Source organism: Sander lucioperca, chromosome 16, assembly GCF_008315115.2.
Source record: "Sander lucioperca isolate FBNREF2018 chromosome 16, SLUC_FBN_1.2, whole genome shotgun sequence".
Lineage (NCBI taxonomy): Eukaryota > Metazoa > Chordata > Actinopteri > Perciformes > Percidae > Sander > Sander lucioperca.
In genome coordinates, this window is record NC_050188.1 from 31311109 (window position 1) to 31335586 (window position 24478).

Sequence of the window (24478 nt, forward strand, 5' to 3'; positions counted from 1 at the left end):
TCTTATGATCATGTATTGGAGTTATTGCAGTGGCAAGAGAACACCAGAGGGTGGCAGCACTGTGCTGCAGAGCCACCAGTATCAGGATGTGTGTGTGTGTGTGTGTGTGTGTGTGTGTGTGTGTGTGTGTGTGTGTGTGTGTGTGTGTGTGTGTCCATAACTATAAGAGAATATATTATTATATTATTAATATTATATTTTCTCTCTCTCACACACACACACTTTATTCCCCCTAATGTCTACTCTAGGTTTGGGCAGGTGTCTACATTGGTACACAATCTGTTCTCATGTGACACACACACACACACACACACACACACACACACACACACACACACACACAAAATCTGTTCCCATGTGACACACACACACACACACACTTTTTACACTCTTCACATGTTCACATCTGTGTACTGTGGTAACAAACTGACACCAGCACAAAACCACAACACACACACACACACACCCCTTTCTCTCTCTGTCAGCCAGCTTCCCTCTAACAGATGGGATGATGGGATGGGGCTGTTGCCAGGTTCAGCTTCTAAGCTGATGCCTGACAATCTGATGGGGAGGAAGGTAGCGAGGGACAAGACAGGGTGACAGAGGAGAGGCAGATCAATGGTAGTGTAATGTCAGGAAGAGAGATAGGAGGTGAAGAAGAAGAAGGTCATTAAAAAAATGGCTTTTAGGAAGCTTGCTGCTTCCCGTAGAAAAGCTCAAGGAAGCAGCCGTGTGTCTTCCCCCACTGGCACTTAGTCACTATACTTTGCATTAACCTTCATCCTGGACTATACATCTGCCCATACTATATATATTTTTGCACATTCTGCACTCCACCCATTCAGACAATTTTGTCTTAAAAGGGGGGGGGGGTATGTATATAGACAGACTACAGACTCTGTACTACATTTAACAATTAGCCTACTTATTAAACACTAAATATTAATTTTATTATTTAAAAAACATGCTATAACAGTTACTTGCGTAGCTCCCATTATCCTCCATGACACACGCTCTCTTCCACTTCGCCTGACAACTCTTCTCCAAAACAAACAGCTCTGAGATAACAGAGCTCAGCCCATAGATTCACTCACTCAAAGCAGATAGTATGCGTCAAATAAAAACAGGACACGTAATTTCACTGTGTGTAGTGTTAACTACGCTAACTAACCGTGTGTTGAGAACCGCGTGTAGTGATTGAAAAAAAAAAAAAAAACAGACAATAGCTGTGTCTCAAAGACCGGGCAACAGCAGCCGGGACGTTGAGAATCCACACTCGAGAGGTGATGGATAGTTCCAGTCACTTCGTCATGTATTCACTTCGTTGAAACAAGAGAAGAAAGCCTCACTGATGTGAAGAACAGGACAGAGATACATATATAAATGCTCTCTGCCTGCCATATTATGCCAACGACAACTTAGTTAAGGCGGCAGGCGTGTGTTCTTAAGGCGCCCGCCTTAAATGCAAAGTGCCGCGGGAAACCCCGTAGTAAGTCAATTACAATTAAGTCCTTGGAATAAACTTTTGTCCCCATTGCGATGAAGTTTGCTAATAGGTTATAGGCTTTCCAATGTCCTATGTGGGGAGACTAGTCGATATAGCCTGTTTGGTATACGTTCAAAATGTCCACCTTAACTTGAAACATGACTAGGGATGCACCGATGCATCGGCTGAACATCGGTAACGGGCGATATTTGCCTCGTTAACTGCCATCGGCGAATAAAAATTACATTCGCCGATGATTATATGTGTCATGAACGCTGTGCTCAGGAGAAACTTTTTTTCCCTCTTTTTATTTGGGCGGGGGGAGAGACTGAGACGGAAGAGGGCACCCGCGCACTCTCCTCAGTAACTTAGATTAAACAAAGAAGATGGCGGTCGTGTGGCAATATCTTACAGTTTCAGAGAAAGATCAGCGTTTTGCAGTTTGCAATACGTGTTCCATTGAAATTTCAAGAGGGGGGGCTGTTAGAAAGTCATTTAACACAACAAATCTCACTGGACATTTGAGAAGCAGGCACGAGGCGGTGTACGGCGATTACCTGCAAGCTGACCAAAAACGGAAAAATGAAGGTGATGGAGTTCATCGCTTTAGATGACCAGCCTTTCTCTGTAGTGGAGGATGTGGGTTTTCGGAGTCTGATGAAGTTTATGGAGCCACGCTACACGCTCATGATCCAGCCAGTGAGTTCTGAAACTCTGTAATGTTTTATTCTGTATAAGAAATACACAAGGTGAAAGATAGCCCTATTTATGTTTGTATTTATGAATAACATAATTTATTTATTTTAATAACACAATTTATTTATTTCACTTGCACTTTGCATTTACACTTGATGTATTTTTTTTTATTTAATCAGAAAAATATTTTTTATTGGGCCATGAAAATAATCTCATTGAGTAAGTTTTTGTTTATCAGGCTAAAACCACTCAAATAATTTTGTTGGGCAATGTACTGAAACAATCTTTTCATTGATTAGTTAGCAGTCAAAGGTTTTTGAATGTTATTTTTCAGAAAATAACTTGTCATAAATAAGGTTATAACTAATGTCAACCAGAAAGTGACATTAAAGGTTGTTTTTGTTTCATAAATTGGTCTGATTGAATTTGTGCTCATTCGAGGATAGTGTGATCAAGAGCCGAAAGACTCGTATGTTTCCGTGGCACAAAAGAAGGAATAAATAACTAAAAGAAAAAACTTCGGCATCGGCCAAGTTGTTATGTTAAACATCGGTATCGGCCCAGAATTTCCCAATCGGTGCATCCCTAAACATGACTCATTGTCCACTGAGTCAATCGGTCACTAGGTGACGCCGTTTTTCAAAAAGATTTAAACAATTAGCAATATATGTTAAACATACGTTTGCGAACTCCGCATAGAACTTAACTCCGAACTGCACAAAACTTCACATGTAGAATCTGTGGACACTCATGATAAAACCTTATCGAAATAATTTTGATAATCCAAAAAATGCGGAAGTTAAAAAGGAACAACTTCCTGAAGGTTACAGTCAGAACAGGAAGTTTTGCATATCTTGGCAACAATTACTCCAATTAAAACAAAACGCGACTCGGTAATTCCCCATGGCCCGCTTAGGCTGTGTGCAAAATATGGTGCCGATCACTTACTAGGTAGCACGGTTTATCAATGTTTTGAGGAGGGGCTAGGTGGCGCTTTTATTGCAAAATCATGAAATGTGCTCCAATTATTTTTCCAAACTACTCTTCTCTCAACCTGCAACATGCATCCTGTCAGTGGGCGTGCAGGGTCCGCCGCTGGGCGACTTGCGCTGGGGGGGGATGGACCCCGTTCATAACTGCTTGCAGGTGAGAGGCAATCATTTTGCTGATATTGAAACTCCTATGTCCTTCATATCATTATTAAACTGTTGATGATCACCAACCACCTCATGATACTAAAACTTTCTCTGGGTGGTCCTTTCTGCTTCTGGAAGAGTTTTCCAATTTGTTACCTTTCCATTTTTCACTTCATGTGGGCGGACATAATTTCCCACAAGTGTTCACACTCGAAGTCAGAATTTCATTTGGGCAAATAGAGCAAATCCACAGGGTCTCAATTAGTTTAGAATGGACAGTTTTTGCTGCCGGAGCCACCGCTTGTGATTTACACTGATGGGACGGGTGCCGTGTGCAGCTGCAGAGCAACGGAAGGTGGAAAGGGGAAATAAAGAGGAGGGGGTGTTGGTTGGAGGTGTTGGAAACAGAAAGAGAGGAGAAATGAGACAGGGTGTTGTTTGATGTTTGCTGCTGGTGCTGAGGGTCCAGAACGCCCCAGACACATTATATAGAGATGATGAAAAACACAGAGGGGACAGAGGACAGACAGATGGGGGGAGAAAGTGAAGGATTTAAGGAGGGGAGTGAGCACGTGGGAGACATTTTAATAGACTGGAGAGAGCAGAGGACAGAGCGTCCTGCTGGCTTTGCAGGGGCCCTAAAAAGCCTCATCTTCATTTTTTATTTTTTATTTTATTAACTGCAAATGTATAGATAACTTCCATCTCTACAGTACAACACAAACTATGACAGGTCCTGCATTGTTACAAGACTGTCCTCCCTGAAAAATGCTTCCATAGGTTGTTTGTTCAAGTACCAATTACGACTCATAAATGTTGATAGTGGCGGCGGCGCCCTCTAGTGGCCGAAAAACCCACAGAAAAAACCTGACACGGGTGGGGGGGGTAATACTTATTTTTGTAACAAAATAAATAAATTGTAAAAACTGAGGAGGACACGCTGTTGGATGCTGTCGTCCTCTCCTACTCTTTCTTCAGTGCCTAACAAATCTATCTCTCTTTCTCTCCCTGACCCTGTCTTTCTGCGTGAGCAGCAGTGGTCGAAGCCTGAAAATACTGTAAACAAATTAAAAGCATAACTAATTATACTGGTCGGACTGTTCAGCTCTGTTTCAGACTGATACCTCCGGTTCAGGCTGGTCCTTATCCTCAACACGTGCCTTTTTCAGTCGCGGAAAATACTTTTCAATACTCATCTGGATTGAAGCAGCAAACATTCAGTGTAAGAGTAAAAAAATGACATAACATTATTTATAATAAGTTTATTTGATTCACAGCTGCTACATAGCGTTTTGACCTCGACAACCCAACTGCATTTTACCGCACACTTGCGACTAGTTAACTTTCTAAAGAAGGCGCAATCGCTTGTTTGCTAAGAGTCGGGTCGGGACTCAAACATTAACACACTGACAACATTATATTCAGAATATAAAATATTTGTATAGCACTTTTTAATGTGTGATTGTGTAAAGGTGTTCACAAGATAGCAACCTTTCGTGAACTTGTGAATTTCGCCAGCCGTCTTCTCTCGTTTTCATGGAGACAGACGCTGTGTGCACGGAGGGGAGGGGCTGCGTGTGTGTGTGTGTGTGTGTGTGTGTGTGTGTGTGTGTAGCCTATGTGAGAGAGACGCGTGAGTGACCGAGAGATGGAGGAGAGCAGGGAAAGGAAATGCAGCTGAACGAATACGCTGCGTGTTTTAAATAGCGTTAAAAAAAAAAAAAGAATAACGAAAGCAATATGTGGCAGCCGGTGTTGATTGTGTGGCGCATCACCACAAATTAGTCTATGTGTGGGAAACACTGTACTTGTACTCCACTACATCTCAGAGGTACATATTGTACTTATTACTCCCATACATTTGTCTGACAGCTTTAGGTACTTTTCAGATTACAATTTTTCATCCCCTTCCTGTCCAGTGAAAACTATATATCTCCAAATTTGGTGATTTAGAATTTTTCAGATAAACTGAAGGATGAAGCGTTGTCTCATTCTTCTTAGGCTAAATTAACCATTTACAAATCCACTGGGTAAGCTAAAACACGCATTGTCACAAAAACACGCCTGCTGTGGTTAGCTGAAGTGACAACATTTAGAATTTGAAGAGCAACATAGGGACAGATCGAGGGACAGATCGAGGGACAGGCGGACTGTTCAGCAGAAGACAGGAGGGAGGCCGAAGCGCCTTCATCTCCCTTTCAATCACCGGGTTAGCGGCATGCTAATGGCTTTGAAATGACAACCTCACTGACACACTCATCACACATTCATTCAGCCGCTGTTAGCAATGCAAATAAGGAAGGTTGCGAATGTGAGACAGAGAAGGGTCATTTACATGCTAAAATGTTCCTAACTGTCGACAGGTAGAATACTTCTCCACACTGAAATATGAAATCTCTAAAGACAGATGCACTCGAGTGAGGGAAGGCAGCTTCGCTTCTGAAAAGCTTAAATGAGCATAATTATGCGCAGGCTGATGCTGCGCATTAGCAAGCAAATGGAAGAGATTGAATTTATGCGAAGAGGGTCCTGGGAAATTATGATTGTTGCTGCAGAAGAAATACAGAGTGGAGGTTGTGATGACTGTATGTCGGAGGGAGAGACACATGTTATGTACTGTGGAGGACCCTGCAGCCCAATCCAATCAGTCTCATCACAATCCAATCATAACGGCGCTTCAAAACAATGTGACAAAAGTGCAGCAATTCGAAGACTGAAGTTTAATTGTGCTCATGACAAAACTGTCATTTTAAAAAGAGGAGTGAGCAGCAAATGATGCAGGAGAGAGGAAAATAAACTGCAGTGAAGGACGCCGTGGCAAACAATAACCAAATGTAGCATTCAGACTACGTTGTCATTTAGCTACTCATACGGCTTTTATTTTTACCTACGTTTACTCAGGATTTTAAGGCTATGCAAATAATTAATTCTATCAAAATCATAACAAAATTGGAGATTAAGAAGTAAAATAAAAAAACTTGGCTTGTTTTGGGAAACATGATGAACTAGTTTTTTACTCACGGTAATAGTAGTAATACAGCACAGATTCAAACAATACAGACAATATCTCACTTGTTAAGTATGAGTTTTAGAAGAAAAAAAAATGGTACAATGCACTGAAACTGCCAATTGATCATACTTTGACCCACACACCGCACTGCCATTACTTCCATATTAACGTTACGTGAATGGCATTCCCAGTGCGATTACTCACTGTTCATTCATTTCAGCATTATGCAGCTGAAGAGGGAGGCGATGAGGGTGTCGAGAGGGTGAAAGGAGGGATTGTAAGAGAGCGACACGTAAGGGATTATAGATTTAAAATGGGAAAGAGTGAAAAGGAGAGCATGAAATAGCGGAGGGAACAAGAAGGGTGCAATTCAGCCTCTGAGTCTTGAAAAGAAAACAGAACGAGATAGCCGTGAGTGGAAGATAGAGAGAAGAAAGAGGGAACTGAAGGCCACATTAAAAGAAGAAGCTATGGAGGAGGATCAAGTGATCTTCTGCTGCTTTGCCTTCATCAGGAAGACATTGTCTGGTTTTCTTCTTCCAACGGTGGGTAATTGTATCCCAGATGGATACAGAACAGTGTGTGTGTTCACATGCCATTACAAAAGGTCCAAAACGGAGCGCTTCAGACGCTCCTTTGCGCTTACTGTATCACACTATACAGCAGCAGCGGAGTCCACAGACTGTCATCACTCTAAACACACTACATTATATTTAGCATGCTGATGTTAGCATTTAGCTCAAAGTACCACTGTGCCTAAGTGCTGCTGCTGTAGAGTGGCAATGGAAATGCAGCATCATTATGCAGCACATTGAATAGAACATACAGTATGTTTCTGTTTCCACCAACACATTCAGGCATAATGAGAATCAGTGTGTACAGCTATGAGGGGACTGGGAGCAATAGTACATGTGTGTGTGTGTGTGTGTGTGTGTGTGTGTGTGTGTGTGTGTGTGTGTGTGTGTGTGTGTGTGTGTGTGTGTGTGTGTGTGTAACCCTATATATTCCTTGGTAATGAGCATCAGAAACATGCGTTTAACATATGGCAACAATGGGCGAAACCCTGCTCACTCCCCCCTCCTCCTCCTCCTCCTCCTCCTCCTCCTATCTGGCCCCAAGCTTCTCCCATGAATCCACTGCCTTTCACTCTACCACCCTTCCTCTTCCTCTCTACTGGAATTCCTCCCCTCTCTTCCCTTCCGCTTCTCCTCCACACCCCCACCCCGCTTAACTGGAATCCACATCAGCAAAAGGGAGTGACGTAGCCACAGGGCTGATGGAAGGTAGAGCTGCAAAGATTAATCGATAAGTTGTCCACGATTAAATTAATCGCCATAAATCGATTATGAAGAAAAGTGTCTTCACTCCTTTGTCACAGTAAACTAAATATCTTTTGAGTTGTGGACAAAATAAGACATTTAAGGACTTCATCTTGGGCTTTGGGAAATACTGACATTTTTTTTTTTACCTTTTTCTGATTATCAGATCAGATTAATCGACTATGAAAATAATCGTTAGTTGCAGTCCTTATGGAGGTAAAGAGAAAGTGGAGGAGGGAGGAAGAAACGCTGAAAAAGAGAAGGTGAAAGAGAGAGTAATGGGAGGAGGAATGGAAGGCTAATGAGGCAGCATGATGAGAAGAGATGGAAAGAGTGACGAGTTATCACCAGTGGAGAGTGAATGAAGGAAAACCTCAAAATCATAAAGGGGAAAAGGAAGGACGAAGAAGCACTCAAAAGACAAGAGGCACTTTGGAAAGTGGTAGTAAGTCGGCCTACACGATATTTTGTTTCATCGTTTACATCGCGATGTGCACATGTGCGATAGTCACACGCAGGATGTGCGATAACGCTACAACTTTTTTGCTACTTGATAGAAAAGTAAACTGTAGATGCACTCCCCTACAAAATCACCCTAGTCGAGAATGATTTATCCATCTATAAATTAGTTTGATGGATTTCAAACTTGACAGGTGTCTTTCTACGGGCACGAGTAAGTGCGGTGCCAAGTTTGACGTTGTTTGGAAAATATATCGTTAAATATATATCGGTAAACGATCCACACATTGGCTTTTGCTGCTCTAGCTCCTGGCCGCTCCCCCTCTCACACTGCACACTGACCGAGCACAGCGCAGAACCAGAGCACTCAAACACACCAAACCATCAATTACTAAAAACACACACAAAAACAGATTTTGCACGGGCACTGTACTAGTTATTTTCTTTATATTCTATTTATGGCATCTTGTAAAAATTTGTCTTTTTTCATATCGCAGGATTTTTTTTTTCACAATTTCAGTTTTTTGCAATATCATGCAGCCCTACGACACACACACACACACACACACGTCTTATTACCATAATCGGCTCAGAAGGGAAACCCAAGAACACACACACAGCCAGTCTACCAGCCATCCAGAGGGCCCGTCAGCCACAGCCTCCATATTTTACCCATAAGTCCCAAAATGTCCTCGACAAGGTTCTCCAGCAGCACCAGAACAGCCGTGATCACGCACGGCCGCGGTGGCTGTTTATATAATCCATCACATGTATACGTGTAAACCATCATCGCGGTACAGTACAATCATCAATCATCATAATTAAACGTCAGAAAAATCATTAATGATTCATTCATATAGCTCATATTAATACAGACTTTACAATTCACAATAACATTTTAATATTATTGACGTGAAAAAAAATGGCTTTAATTTAGATTTTAAAAATTATGAAATTAATCGTGGGGACTGGCGTGGGGAACATGTCTCCACATACCTACGTACGTAGCTACGACGTAGATTTTACGCAGAAGCATAAATCACGCTTAACAGCTAACCTTGTTACACCTTCACCTCCATCTCACACACACACACACAAGATAACAAGGCCTGCAAATGAGGCTCACCTCGTGTAGCGGAGCAGCCAATTACACCCCAGCAGCCTCGCACTACACCGCTGCTGCTCATAACAATGATAATGATGGTAATTATGGTGCCTGCACCGCCAAGACCAAACAAGACGTGAAACATTGCTTCTCTCTAAATGCTTTCCGATTCCCCACGGTGACAAAAAAAAAAAACATGAGGAGAGCAGGAGGAGGGGTAAAGGGAGAATAGTTGGAAGGGTTCACTGAGGCTTAGTTTAAAATAAATTTTAATTCTTCCTTCAATGAACTGAATTTAGAGGCTGTAAGGCACTTAACTCAGCAAGTTAATGAAGCATGCAAACACCCCAAACACCAACAGCTCTCCACTATGTGATACTGTTATTTGTGACCTTTGGTATGTTCATTATCAAGTATCCAAAAATGTCCAAATGTGTATAAAATCTCTAAAACTCTTTTTTTATGAAAAGAAAAGTCAAAATTCAGTTTGTCAATTGAGTCCAGCTTCCTTAAATGTGAATATTTTCTAGTTTCTTTATTCCTCTGTGACAGTAAACTGAGTATCTTTGAGTTGTGAGACAAAACAAGACATTTGAGGACGTCATCTTGGGCTTTGGAAAACACTGGTCGACACTTTTCACCATTTACTGACATTTTATAGACCAAACTATAAAACTATAAATAATCAACAATGATAGTAATCGTTAGTTGCAGCCCTAATAATCCATCCATCCATCCATCCATCTTCTTCCGCTTATCCGGTAACGGGTCGCGGGGGTAGCAGCTCCAGCAGAGGACCCCAAACTTCCCTTTCCCGAGCCACATTAACCAGCTCCGACTGGGAGATCCCGAGGCGTTCCCAGGCCAGGTTGGAGATACAATCCCTCCACCTAGTCCTGGGTCTTCCCCGAGGCCTCCTCCCAGCTGGACGTGCCTGGAACACCTCCCTAGGGAGGCGCCCAGGGGGCATCCTTACCAGATGCCCGAACCACCTCAACTGGCTCCTTTCGATGCGAAGGAGCAGCGGCTCTACTCCGAGCTCCTCACGGATGACTGAGCTTCTTACCCTATCTCTAAGGGAGACGCCAGCCACCCTCCTGAGGAAACCCATTTTGGCCGCTTGTACCCTGGATCTCGTTCTTTCGGTCATGACAGCCCTAATAATCTCTGTAAATATTTTAAATCCTGTATACTTGAATGCAGTTATGCCAGAGTTCTGGAGAGGAGGCTCGGCCTCGGATTCAGGAGGAGCCTTGAGCGTGTTGTGGTTGTGGAATATTCAAGGACACTGAACGGGTCATGGGAGTTTGCCCCACCAGTCTACATGTGAAGAGAAGAGAATTCAAAGCGAGCGAACGGGGGTGCTGATGACGTTCTATCATGCGGACTGCCGCATACAAGAAGAAAGTAAAACGAGGGTGAAGAAGAATACGCCAACGAAAATTCCTAACTGGAGCGAAGACGATGATTTGGTAACATTTGTCGGTAAGAGCCGACGGCCAAATCGTCTGACAAATTCAGGGACCGGCAAGAGACTTGCTTGTTTATGACGCCATGTTATCCTCGCGTCATGTCTTGCCTCCTGTATGCTCCAGAGAAAGAGAGCGAGGTCTAGGGTGTAGGTATGTAGGTCTTGACTTCTATGACCTACTAGGGGTGGAACGGTACACAGAAGTCACGGTTCAGTTCATACCTCACTTCAGACATCACAGTTCGGTTCGGGAATGGAGGGAAAAGCAAAACAAAAATGCAGAAGGCAATTTTTATTTTTTATTGTGCATGTCTCAGGCTGTACCACCTAGTGTCATACAGTCTCCCCCTGAGATAGATGTAAACAGTAAACAATAAGTACCCCACATCATCTCCAGACTCCATCTGGAACTTGTAAACAAAATAAGACAATCCGCTATAAAACTGAAAATACAGCATCTTATTACTACTTACTTACTACTTATTTATGAAAGTGCAAATTACATAGAATGATAACAAAACAAAAACAAAACAAATCACAAAAATAAAAAATATATTCCACTTTTGTTTCATACATTTTTGGTGTTATTTAACATTTCATTGAAAGTTATACTAATTTAAACCATTCCCACTTTTCCAACTATTCCAACTGCTTTACCTTCTTACGCATTAAAGCAAGCAATTTAGTTTAGCTTTAGCAATTTAGCTAGATATTTCAGGTTCTAGAGCAGGGGTCACCAACACGGTGCCCGCGGGCACCAGGTAGCCCCCAAGGACCACATGAGTAGCCCTCAGGCCTGTTCTAAAAATGAAAATTGAATATTGATATTATCTGTTTCCCACCTTGTTAAGTCATTGATAATTATTGTGAGAAATCATTAACGTGATCAGTGTCTTCACATAGATGAGTATCATTAATCATTAATAATCATATATAACTAAAGGCAAACTGAGCAAATTTGTTATTTCAGAAGAGTGTATCAAACTGGTAGCCCTTCGTATGACTCAGCACCCATGAAGTAGCTCTCAGTTTCAAAAAGGTTGGTGACCCCTGCTGTAGAGGTTTAAAAACACCAGTAAACACAGGTGAGCACAATCATTTTTCACTACACAGCCTCAGGATACTACTGCCTCTTTAATATCTTTTCTTAACGCCTTTCTGTCTTGTGTAAAGCTTGTGTTGTTGAAAAGCTCTTGCTGTTGAAAAGTGAAATACAACTAAGCCTGCCTTGCCTCACCTGGCTACTCCCTGTGGTTTCAGTCTCCTCCGGTGTCAGAGGACTCAGTCACAAGCAACAAAGATGGAGACAGAAACAAGAGGACCTAGAGGATTATGACTTTAAATCCTATTTCCGCTTTATGTTTCTCTCTTCTTCACTGCTGCTCCCCTCAGGGGAATAATAAAGTTGATCTAAATCTTTCACGCAATGACTTCACTCTTTTACCTCCGGGCCATCCTGCTGTATTCTTAAAGATATGGGTGCTCTTGGAATTATCATTCATAATGTTCCCACTATAGTTTAATGTTGGTGGAATTAATATTGCAAAGTGTTCTCCAAATGCATGAGAAAAACTGCACAAATGAGTTTTTATTTAGTGTTTTATTCTATTTGTTCTGCATAGATGGTTTCTCACTTTTACGGATTAAGGATGGTGTTTGTTGTTCTTCTCTTTAAATGTTGCTTTTAATCCGGTGGAGGCAAGAGTAGTGCGGTCATGCTCTCTTTGATTCTTGACAACACATACCCAGCCACATTTGCATTTCCTATCCATCCTTGTTTTTCATCACCTCATTCTCTGTACAGCCCTTCTTTGGTTACAAACACACACTCACAGTGCGGCTCCCTGATGTGGAGAGGAAGCTCAAGAGTGTGTGTGTGTGTGTGTGTGTGTGTGTGTGTGTGTGTGTGTGTGTGTGTGTGTGTGTGTGTGTGTGTGTGTGTGTGTGTGTGTGTGTCTCTTGCCTTTAGCTAATGCCGTCCACAGGTACATGGACACACAATCATAAGCATGCAGAAGTCTTTATTAGGTGGAAATTCAACATTGTGCTGCACCGTCTCTGACATGCATGAATATTGATGTGCGAACAGGCGGGCTGCTGTCACACACACATGGCCAAAAAAAGCACAAACACACACACACACACACACATACACAGTGTAACAGAATACTAACGTAAAGGGATATGGCTGTCAAATGTGACGCACACACACACATACACACAGCTGAGCATCCAGAAGTGTTGAAAAGGCACACACACTATCCATGCAAGGTAACTGAGCAAACAATATCATCTCCCTCATTATCTCTCCTTCACACACACACACACAGTGCAAAATCAATTTCACATGCATCAACACACACACACACACACACACACACACACACACACGTCAAGAGCAGTACAAAGTTCAAAGTACACGCTCATCAAGTACAAACATGCACGTGCTCATGCCTGACAGAGCATCTCCTCTTCCACCTCTGCAGGACGAGCGTTGTCCTAAACAACCACCCTCTAGTGGCCGTTTCCATGACAACACCCAATCGGCAAGCTGTTACAGAGAAACAGGTAGTCATCTTTTAGAGCAGAGCGAGGGTGATGAATTCCAATGGAGGGAGGGAGGGAAAGCAGGTTAGAAAGTAGAGAAAGGAGGAAGGACGGGAAGGGAGGAGAGTGTGAAAAAAGAATTAGACAAATCGGGAAGGAGGTAAGGACAGAGAAAGAGAACGAAGTGTGGAAAGGTGAAGAAGAGATAAAATAAGGAAGTGTAGGGTAGAGGGATTAAGACAAACCAGGGGAGAAAAGGAAGAGATGAAGAAACAGAGGAAACAAAGGGGGGAAAGAAGGAGGAAAGGAAAGTAGGAAGGAGAGAAGGGATAGAAACAAATCAGGAGGGAAGAGGATGAGAAGGAAAAAAGGAAGAGAGTAGGAAGTGCAGAATGAGTGGGGAAACGGAGGAAGGAGAGAAGGATGTGAGAGAGCGATAAAAAACAATTAGGAAAGAAAAGTACCAGGGAAGGAAGGAAGAAAGGAAGGAAGGAAGGAAAGAAGGAGAAAATGGAAAGTAGGAAGCATGTAAGTTGGGGGAGAGAAGGGGTGGAAACAAATCACAAACAAGTAAGGAGAGTAGGAAGTTCACAACAAAAGGAGAGAAGAGGTGAAGATAAATCAGTGGGGGAATGAGGTAAAAACAACATTACAAAAACAAATTAGGAAATGAAAGGAAGGAAGGAAGGAAGGAAGGAAAGGTGAAAAGGAAGTTAGCAAGTCCAGGACAGGTGAAGGAGAGAAGGGAAATAGATCAAAGTAAACCAGAAGGAGACAAAGCGGAAGGAAACAGGAGGAAAGAAAGGAGAAAGGGAAGTTAGGAAGAGGAGGACAAGGTAAAGGAGAGAAACAACAAGTCAAAATGAATTGGGCACAAAAGAAAGGAAAATTGGTGAGGAAGGGAAAGAAGGTGGGAAGAGAGTTCAAGTTCAAGTTCAAGTTACTTTATTTGTCCCCCAGTGGGGCAATTTGTTATTGAGAGACGATAAGGACAAACAAGGGAGGGGGAAAAGGAGGACAAGATGAAGGAAATAACTTAAGCAAAGGAAGTCTAGGGAAATAAGGGAAAGGAGAAAACAGGGGAAGGGCAAAAAGGAAAAAAAAGAAAATGATGATGGGTGGATATGAGCAGAAAGGGTGAGCCAGAGAAAAACCAGAGAGGGATGGAAGCAAAAGTGAGAAGGAATGTTGGGTCAAAGGTCAGGTGAAAAGATGGATGAAGGAGAGAGCGTTACGTAGATGAAGAGGGGAGGGAGGGGATAATAAAACCTGTGATGTAATGAGTAAGGCATGACTGGTAAGAACACAGGGGCCTGTGTGTGTGTGTGTGTGTGTGTGTGTGTGTGTGTGTGTGTGTGTGTGTGTGGTCTGCGGTGTGATGCAACACTGAAAATATTTACAGGGGTCCCTTTTTCCTAGAAAACCTTTGGCATTTTCAGCTCCTAGAAAAAGGACTTAAGGGAAAACGTGCCTCAGACCGGCAGAGAGTCTGCCTGTGACTCCGAAAGACACTTCCACTGTAGTTTTTTCAAAGATGTAGTTTGCGTCAGCTTAAAACACACAGATGTCTGCTCCAAGAACAACAATATACTGTATATAAAGTACATTGAGTAAAAAAATCTATGACATGTAAAACGCGCAAACACGTGGCATACAAATAAGAACAGGAGCAGATTTCTAACTTCTAAGGAATCATCTTTTTCCCATGGCTTTCTGTGAGCAGCTGTTCCACTGGAGAAGAACTCAGAAGAAGTCAGATGTGTAAGCTTCAGCAAGCTCAGAACACTTGTAAATTCTTTCAAAATTGACTGAGAATCTGGAAGTGAACTAATTTCACTGCTGAATGTGAGACTGTCCTCCCCTGACAAACGCCCATATAAGTCGCTCAATGGTGTTTTTTGCCTCCAACGGCGCCTTCCAGGCAGCTAACCCTAACCCTAAACATAACCATTGCCGCGCTGCCTGGGAGGAGACGTTGGGGGTAAAAAACATCAAAGACCACATAAGTCGTTTGTTCAAGCATATAGTGGCAGCGCTCTCTAGTGGCCGCAGTAGGTATAATGGGAGCAGAGCAGATAAGGGTGGTGTAAAGGTAGTCTCGCTTTGCCAGACCATCCACACGCTGCGGAGCGGAGGAAGGTCTGGTTACTCCACAAAAGCCTTCCAGGATAGGGAGAAAAACGTGCTCTGGTTTATTGGCATTTCTTTAAACCAATCACAATCGTCATGGGCGGTGCTAAGCTCCGCACGGAGCTGCTGTAAAACAGTTGTGCGAGAGAAAACTCAGATTGGACAGATAGTCTAGCTAGCGGTTTTAATTTACCCTGCAGAGATCTGAGGAGCAGGTAACCATAGTCCTCAGAAATCCACCAGATTTTAGAATTCCAACACAAAGAAAGCGAAAGGAAACGGAAAAGACATGCATCCAGCGGAATGTCTTGCGGCACCGGAGCAATCCCGGAAGTGGAACGTCAAGGATATAGACTAAAGTCAGGGTAACGCCGATTCTCCACTGGGCACGTCTGTGCTGCGTTCCGGCTGCGCTGCCGTTTTGTTCCGTCCTCCACCACGCGCCATACCACACCGGGAGCGTCTCAGAAGCGGAGCGTCTTGCTGCCCGACTCGCAGATTTTATTGTCTCTACAAGTACTTTACAGAACAATGGCGTGTTTATCAAGCTAGTATCTACCTTCCACTCCAAGCACTCCTGCAATTAAACTCCATGCCTTCTCTATTCTGGTGTTGTCCTAAAAAAATCTGTGTGGCCGATTAGCTCAGTTGGTAGAGCAGGCGCACATATATTGAGGTTTATTCCTCGACTCAGAGGGTCCAGGGTTCAAGTCTGCCCCGTGACGGTTTCCTGCAAGTCTTCCCCTTCTCTCTCCCCCCATTTATATCTTAGCTGTCCTGTCTATTAAAAAGGTGGTAATGGCCAAAAAAAATTATCTTTAAGTCCTGGCGCGTATCTTTAGTGGAGAGCCGAGTCACGCACGCTTCTGCGACGGGGCACACAACACACCCAGAACGCGACGCAGACGCGCCTGGTGGAAATTAGGGGTTATGACGCTTACCCACTGCTAGTACTAGCTCTACTCGGCCCGGCCGTGATGCCCCGTCCTCCATTTTTTCATTGCAGATTTAGTACCGCCTCATGTATGAGGCGAGCGTGGCTGGTCGTCATAGCGATCTGTCGGTCTTTTTTTTTTAACTTTACGGAACAAACAGAGCTACGTAACGTTCCGCGTGACCTGCGTAACCGGAAGTGAAGTAACATCAGATTTTAGCCCAAACCAGGATCTAGACTTAACTAATCTTGGTGCCTAAACAATGTTAACCATGTGTTTAAAACCCCAACCGTTAGCTTCTCTGGTTTAGATATGAGGACAGAAAACGCTCCTGTGTATTATTAAAGAATGCTCCTAAAACCATCTTTTTTATTTTTTTTAAAACAACAAAGTCTTGACCTGCATCACTCCGGCTGTAATTAGCCACAGATCACGCAGTGGTGATGTAGAGGCAACACAACGTTAATTAGAGTCTGTGGGGGGGGGAGGGCAAATGAGACAGCCAATGGAGCATGCTCAACTGGATGAAGAATACTACATCTCTGTGTGTGTGTGTGTGTGTGTGTGTGTGTGTGTGTGTGTGTGTGTGTGTGTGAGAGACGTTTGTGCATGTAAATTTACTTGCAGGCATCCATATGCAGGTAAGATATCTCATGTTTTCTGTTTCTATATATATATATATATATATATATATTTTAGGGGTGTGCAAAAAAATCGATTCACATTCGTATCGGGATTCAAGCTCTACCGATTCAAAGACTTCCAAAAATCGATTCATATATTTATTTATTTTTTATTGTATGTTTAAATCACATGGGAAAAGTAACTACATTTACATACTGTGAATCGTTTTAATCAAGAATCGTTTTTGAATCAAATTTTGAGCCTAAAAATCAATATCAAATCGTGACATTTTCTGAATCGTGCACCCCTAATATATACATACATACATACAGGTGTGTGTGTGTGTGTGTGTGTGTGTGTGTGTGTGTGTGTGTGTGTGTGTGTGTGTGTGTGTGTGTGTGTGTGTTCCATACCCTCCATATATGTGTACACACACAAAAGCCAAGCTGGCCTCTCGTGAGGCCTCATGTTAGCAGGGAGGCAACAGCTTCTTCAAAAAGCTTTTCTCCAGAAAGTCATTGACATTGATTCACGCAGGCAGCCTTCCATAAACAAACAGTCGTTAGAGGAGGAACACTTAACTGTACCGCCGGATCACAGAGCCTCTTCACACTTCCACTCACCGCCTTATTCCTAAGTCACCAATTTCATTTGAAAATCCATCACACGCTGTACAAAATGAATGCTTGCATTCTGCGGCGGAGCTCCAGTTTGCAAACTTTTTTTTTCTCTATGCCGAGGACCCCTGGATAGAGACATTTTATGTTGCAATCACAGTTTGTTTTCTTTGGTTTTTATTTTGTTGCATTTCTGTTTTTGGCTCGTTAGCCTAATTGCTGCCTAATTTAAAGTGGATCCAGGCTTGTAAACAGAGTTTTGGGAAATCTCTCATCGTGTCAGATTTTATTTTAGTAACTCTAAATTCAGCTACTGTATGAATTATGGTTTTATTCTTGGGTGTTTATATCCAGTTAACATATAAGGCTAGAAATAATACATTTTTGTATTGTCATTTCCATGAAAAGACCAAAACAAACCATAAATTGATGTATTGTGTGTATCAAAGGCTGATGCATCTTCTTCCTCTGTGCAATAGAGCTCTATTGTTGTCCAAACAAGCTATCAATGAGCCACACGGTTGCACTGGGTGACATGTTCCTTCATTACCATGAACACACACACTGTAGTTTGTTTTGACTCAACCCGTCATACACCGTCCTGCTGCCACAAATACTCACTAGAGCACCAAATGCTAATTAATCCGCCGCTGAAAATAGTTCCCAACAAATGCACTATTTACTTCGGTTTGTTTGATTAAAAAAACTACAGTGACCAGCTGTTTAATAAAAAAACTCTTCTGTGCCTTTGGGTCACTTCCTGCAGGCGGTCTGGATTCCCATACCAAACAAACTCCAGTAGTTTTTTTTTTGAAAGAAGGCTGAGAATAATTTTTTCTAGAAATGCGGGTGGTGTTGAGTTCCAATGGCTGCGACGTCTTCTGGAGAAGTTAACTTCTTCTGCCCTCACTCTGCACAGCTACTTTCAGGCCTTCACGATGTTTTAATTGCGGCTATTACGAATTACATTTGTGATAAATTAAATCACTACAAACTAAATGACATGCAAACAACCTAAAGCCGTCCAGAAACAGGAAGGCTTTTCCCGTAATCGTGTGACCTATTTAACGTAACGCAGGCACAAATTTAAACACGTAGTAAACGTGTGAAACAGAACTAGTTAAGTTTAGGCAACAAAAATACGTAAAACTACTAAAATGAGGACGTAGCGTAACAGACGTCATTGTGTCTTCCGCGATGTGTTTATCGTGCCAGTTAATATTGTGATGGCGATAAAAATACAAAAATAAAACGATATATTGTGCAGCGCTAGTATCAATAATCCATCTCTTTCTACCCATAAACTCTTTTGCTTTTGGATATGGATTATATTCTCATTAGCACACAAACTCCACGGTAGTTTTCTTGGAAGAAGGCGTGTGAGAATCATTTTTCTAGAAATGTTGGTGCTGTTGAGCTCAAATAGTCACGACTTCGCCTGCACAGCTACCTTCGGGTTTTTATGTTTTATTTGTTTTAGTGGTGGATATCACTAAACACATTTGTGATGAATTAATACAAAGTAACTCAGACACAAACAACCTAAAGCCTTCCAGGCCCCGGGGCAGTTGCAGACTTTGCCCGGTATGTAATCCAGCCTTGATAACAGTATTTTATAAAAACACAAATTCACTGACCGTAATTACAAATCAGAAAAAAAATGAGATATGATAAACCAAAAAGGTGTTGTAAAAAGAAATGATTACAACGAAACTCGATCCACAAGAGTGTAGCTTAAGGCCACACGTGGAAATGTAAACGGAGTAAAACACACACCAGTTAGCCTGATATTCAATTAACAGTTATGTTTTATAAGCAACACATTAGTCTCAGACAGCTAGTATAACGCTTACATTTCAAAAGAAAAACGACTAAAAGCCTAAATACTAAAAAAAAAAAGGTTGCAATTACTGGTTGAAAAGGAATTCTTCTTTCTAACGTACTTGTCTTGATCAAATTAAGATCCTGTTGGGGTACCATTACATAATTTAAGAAACCTTTTACTTTACCACAGAAAAAGGCATGAAACGGGTTACTAAAACACTTAGTTAAGGTTAGTAAAACATCAGCGATTGGCTTAAAATGAGTCACGTAAAACTAGTAAAATGAGGACGTAACGTGACGACACGGACTAAGGTCCGTAAAACTAGCTTAGTTTCAAAATGACAGCTGACTTTTGGTTTCACGCGGGACACCAACCCCCGTGTCCTGAGGGAAATTCCTGTGTTTGTTTAACTCATCCACCACCCCACTTGTATTATCAACCCATACGGTTGTTTTCTGGGTGAGGACGGTCTGGACTGAAGCCAAATTCAGATTGGTGTCACCCTGCCTTCACCACAAAAACCATCCCAGGAAGCCCCTTTGAGCATTAATGCAGGTGAGTGTGTGTGTAAGGTTAGAAGCTCCTCTGCTTCCTTGAGCTGGTTTTAAAAGATCTCTTTCTCCACATCAAGCGCCCTTGGCTGCTCCCTACGGACCAATAAGACTCTAACTTGGGGAGTATCCTTGCTCTCTGCTCACAGCGATCCCACTGGCCCCATTTCCTTTCACTTTATTTAACGGGGATCAACCACTCGGTGTTAAATCGGTTCTCAGGGATCTGTGTTTCAAAATTGGTCAGCTTGAACTAAAAATCTACCGCTGTGGTAAATAGAACAATATTGATGGGCTTTATGTCCTTCAGTGATGCAGGAAGTGTTCCATTTATTATCATGTCTAGAGTTTATAGCCTCTGGCAGGGAGAGTTTTTCACAGAGTGATCCATCTTTTGAACATATTCATCTATGCACTTTACTGTAGAGGACTATTAGATAACACTGGACTGATACTGAATTATCACCCGACTCTGCAGCTCTACTTTTAGATTCATTCAGCTCATTCTTTTGGTTTTCTAGCTCCTTTAACTTTGTATTTTTGGTTCGGTTTCACCGCTCTCATCTGCGTTGTTTTCTAGTCGCATCAGGAAGTTGTTTGCAACAAACAATCCCTGGTAAACCCACTGTACATTTCTTATTGTTTGTGTTTTATCTTGTATTTGTCTGTCTTTTGCTATGGACTGTTTTTTTGTGTCCTGAATAAAGAATATGATGATGATGATGATGTACACCTCCTGCTCAGCACTAAATTGCAGAGGCACAAAGTTAGAGACTAGCTGGTGAAGAACCAAATGTGTGTTGTGTTTGAGTTGATGGAGACCAAAACCAGAGCTCAAAAGGAAGTGAATATCAGACTCGCATTCATAAGGACACAACTCAAAGCTAAAGTTGCTAACATGCTCACCATATCAAAAAAAGTTGATATTATCAATGATTTTTCCCCAACTAGCTCATTGCACTGCCGTAGACTGGCTAAACAAATGCATGTTTAAATAATGTTAAATATATTATCAAATATTACCACATAGAAGCTGTGTACATTGCTGTCAACCTAGCATATTTCTTTACCCCTGAATGTTGCTTTATTGTTAGCTCTATTAATCTGTCCATTAGTGCTTTGCATGCTGAACATCTTCAAGATTGTTTGTTGTCCATCATAAAATGATGACCAAATTAAGACAGTTAGGGTACTAGGTACGACAAAAACTTTACTAGCCAAGTAAGTGTGCACATACAAGGAATAAGACTCCGGTATTTACATTGCTCTCAATGTACAAACAGAAATAAACATAACAGCTAAGAACAAGGAGACTGAAACTGGACAAATAAGGTAAGGGATAGACAGGACTATTATGTACATAAATATTTGAACAAGAAGGGGAATATATAAATATACATAAAAAGCCAAAAACAATAAAATACAAGTCAAGTGTTTGTCAGTTTAAACCTGTGGCTGCTGAAAATACAACCTTTTGTTTACACCACATGAAGGAAGGGGATCAATACGCCAGCTTAAATCAAGAAAATCTCAGTATAATTCATATTTAGAAGTGAAGCACTTACAATCAATCAATCTAACTGACATTGATTTGGTCCTTAGAGGCCAGCCGTATTAGTGATTTGAAACTCAAATTTCTCTACATTTTGTGTTTGGGTGGAACATCCACCACACTCTTCTATATTCACTTACACTGTATATAGCTTAAATCAGCCTTGATGTAATGCACTCTAAAAGAAAACTGAAACTAATTAAAGAACTCGCTTTCTGCTGGTTATTAACACACATGTACTTAGCTGCGCTTGACTTAGCCATTTAACTGTGTTTAATAACTCTTGTTGACAACCAATATTGGCAATATTCACTGAATATCTGGAGCATTTTTAGCCGCTATATTGCAGCAGTGCACCTCGTGAGGATGAATCTCACAGAACAAGGCCTCCCACAGTTACAGCAACACACAAGTGAGCGCTCTATCACATCGTTAGCGGCCTCCGAGTCAAACCAAGTCAATGTTGTTAGAAGGCTTAGGGGCAAAGGTTAGAGAGACAGACAATTGATTTATCCGTGGTCACAATGGAGGGATGGTATAGGGACGACTGAATGTATGAGACTACATGTAGCGGCGAATTTGATTGGCTGTATGTGTGTCCGACATAGCTGAAGACCTAATTCAATTCAATTTTATTTATAGTATGAAATCATAACAAGAGTTATCTCGAGATACTTTACAGATAGAGTAGGTCTAGACTACACTCTATAATTTACTGAGACCCAACAAATCCAGTAATTCCCCCAAGAGCAAGCATTTAATGCGACAGTGGCGAGGAAAAACTCCCTTTTAGGAAGAAACCTCGAGTGGTGAGGAAAACTTCCCTTTAGGGGGAAACTTCGGACAGACCCAGGCTCTTGGTAGGTGGTGTCTGACGGTGCCGGTTGGGGGTGTAATGAACAGTGGCAATAATAGTCACAATAAAGATACTGGAACTATGACTAGAAATAGTAATAATTGTTGTAGTAGTTCATGGCGTAGCAGAGCATGAGAGCTGGGAATGAAACCTCCATGGGGGGAAAATATCCTGCCTGTTAATCAACATTGAAAGCCATGATAAAAGTTTTTAAATGCACTAAATCGTTTTGTTACTTAATGACGACTCTAAATTACACCTGCTTGGGAGAAAGTTTGGCTAGCCGGCTCAACCGCAACCAAGAAAATGATAGCTCGGTGCTGGCTCCTCCCCCCCAACTCGCTTTGTATAAAACAGTGGTTGGCGTATTTAGGACATAGTTATGCTTGATGCTCTCTACAGCAAGGATTAACAAAGCTAAATCATCGACTATAGACCTATGGAAAAACGCAGCAGCACAAGTATCAGTCCTAATGACCTCAGCAAAAAACACAATAAAAAAATGTATCTTAAAAAAAGTTTTTCACAAGTAACCAAGATTTGAAAAGGGTGAAGCAATTGGGCACTGACTAATGTGCAACCACGCAGTCGGACAGAAATATAATGTGCCAGTACTACTCTGTATATTAGTGGGTACTGGTCCAGTATAAGCTCTGAATCACATCATCATTTTCACTTAATAAAAAGGCTTATCGCTGAAGAAAAAAAAAAACAGACTTTGTTCTTTTATATTCGTTAAATGTTTCATCTTGTTGAGTTTCATTCAAAATGATTTTCTATTGAAACTGTCACCACATGTTTCTTTGGGCTGCAGAGCTCAGATATGAATGTTTTTGTCACATTAACTTAACTCAAGAATGTTCATTTATGCATTTATACAATCTACAGAAGAAACAGCGTGACTTTCAATTGTTATAATTATCACTGTTCCTCATATCATTAGAACAAGCTTCTTTTTTTTTTTAATTACAGAAAAAAAAAGATCTCCTTTTACCTAACATCAGCAGTATATATTAACTCCCATTGTTAATGTAATTTTCATTTTCCATTATTTTATCTTCTCTTATTGCTTATTGATTCGTTCTGCTGTGTCTGGACGCTGTATCTTTCATTGAAACATTATTTCTGCTGCTGCAACAACTTATCTTCTCCACAGGGATCAAACGTTTCATCATATTTGAGGTTAAACCCCCTCCTCCGGATCGGATTTATTTGTTGTTAATGTGAGCACACTTTCCACTGAACTGCTAAATCCAGAGTTAAGTAGAGAACCAGCTCAATAATTGAATGAAGTCATGGCTCAAAGACAGAGCAGTTTGTGAGGCACTGCTGCTGCTGCAATGTCTGCCTTTCAGGATATCAGGCCAGCTCTGTGTTTGAAAATAAAAATGAAATCACCCATTGTAATTTTAAGACGCTGACAATCCCCAGAGTCAGACTGCAGCTGAGAGAGTCTAAATTCTGTTTCCCTCCTCCTGTGACACAGAAACTATGTTTTACAATCACAAGCTGTAAAACTGCCTCTGCATTTGACTTTATTTTTCTTTTCCAAGCGAGATATCGGTGTGAAAACCTGGCACTGAAGTCGCCATGATCGAGGTCCCACAATGCATTTCTGTCTAATCGAGTCCACGTTAGCAGCAGCAGCTTGGAGACAATTAGATCAGACCGCCTGATTCTCTCATCAGTATGCTGCTGTTGACATTTCACTGCCCGCTTCATCGTCTCTCAGACACACACACACACACACACACACACACACACACACACAGGTATGAAGGATACCGACATACAAGGGTGTAACTTGGTTTGAGAAGGGGGAGACAAAATAGGGGGTCTAGGGGTCCTCCGCCAGAAAAATGTTTTCGATTTGAATCCCATTTCTACATACATTTAGGGACTATGATGATACAAAATCCAGGAAATAATTATGGTGATCATAATGATAAATTCTACTAGAAAAAAAATAGTACTAAATAGGGCTGTTGGAACGAATTCCGAAAGTCAAATATAATATAATTAAATATAATAGTATTGATAAATATAATCAATACTATTCGAATGCTAAAATTACTATTCAAATGCATTTTTTATAAATAGGTTGGCTAACGTTAGCTAATCTCCCTCTTCTCATGTCACGTCTGATGAACAATAAGTTT

The 24478-nt window shown here is 41.6% G+C and overlaps 1 long non-coding RNA gene across 1 annotated transcript; it reads right to left on the reverse strand.

Annotated features, from left to right (window-relative positions):
• Nucleotides 1–1955: 1955 nt before the first annotated feature.
• On the reverse strand, nucleotides 1956–24252 carry LOC118493321. The gene is made up of 3 exons (XR_004895318.1): nucleotides 24145–24252; nucleotides 4640–4645; nucleotides 1956–1966 (listed from the first exon to the last, which is right to left on the reverse strand). It is a non-coding gene; the product is annotated as an uncharacterized LOC118493321 (long non-coding RNA).
• Between the last annotated feature and the right edge of the window lie 226 nt (nucleotides 24253–24478).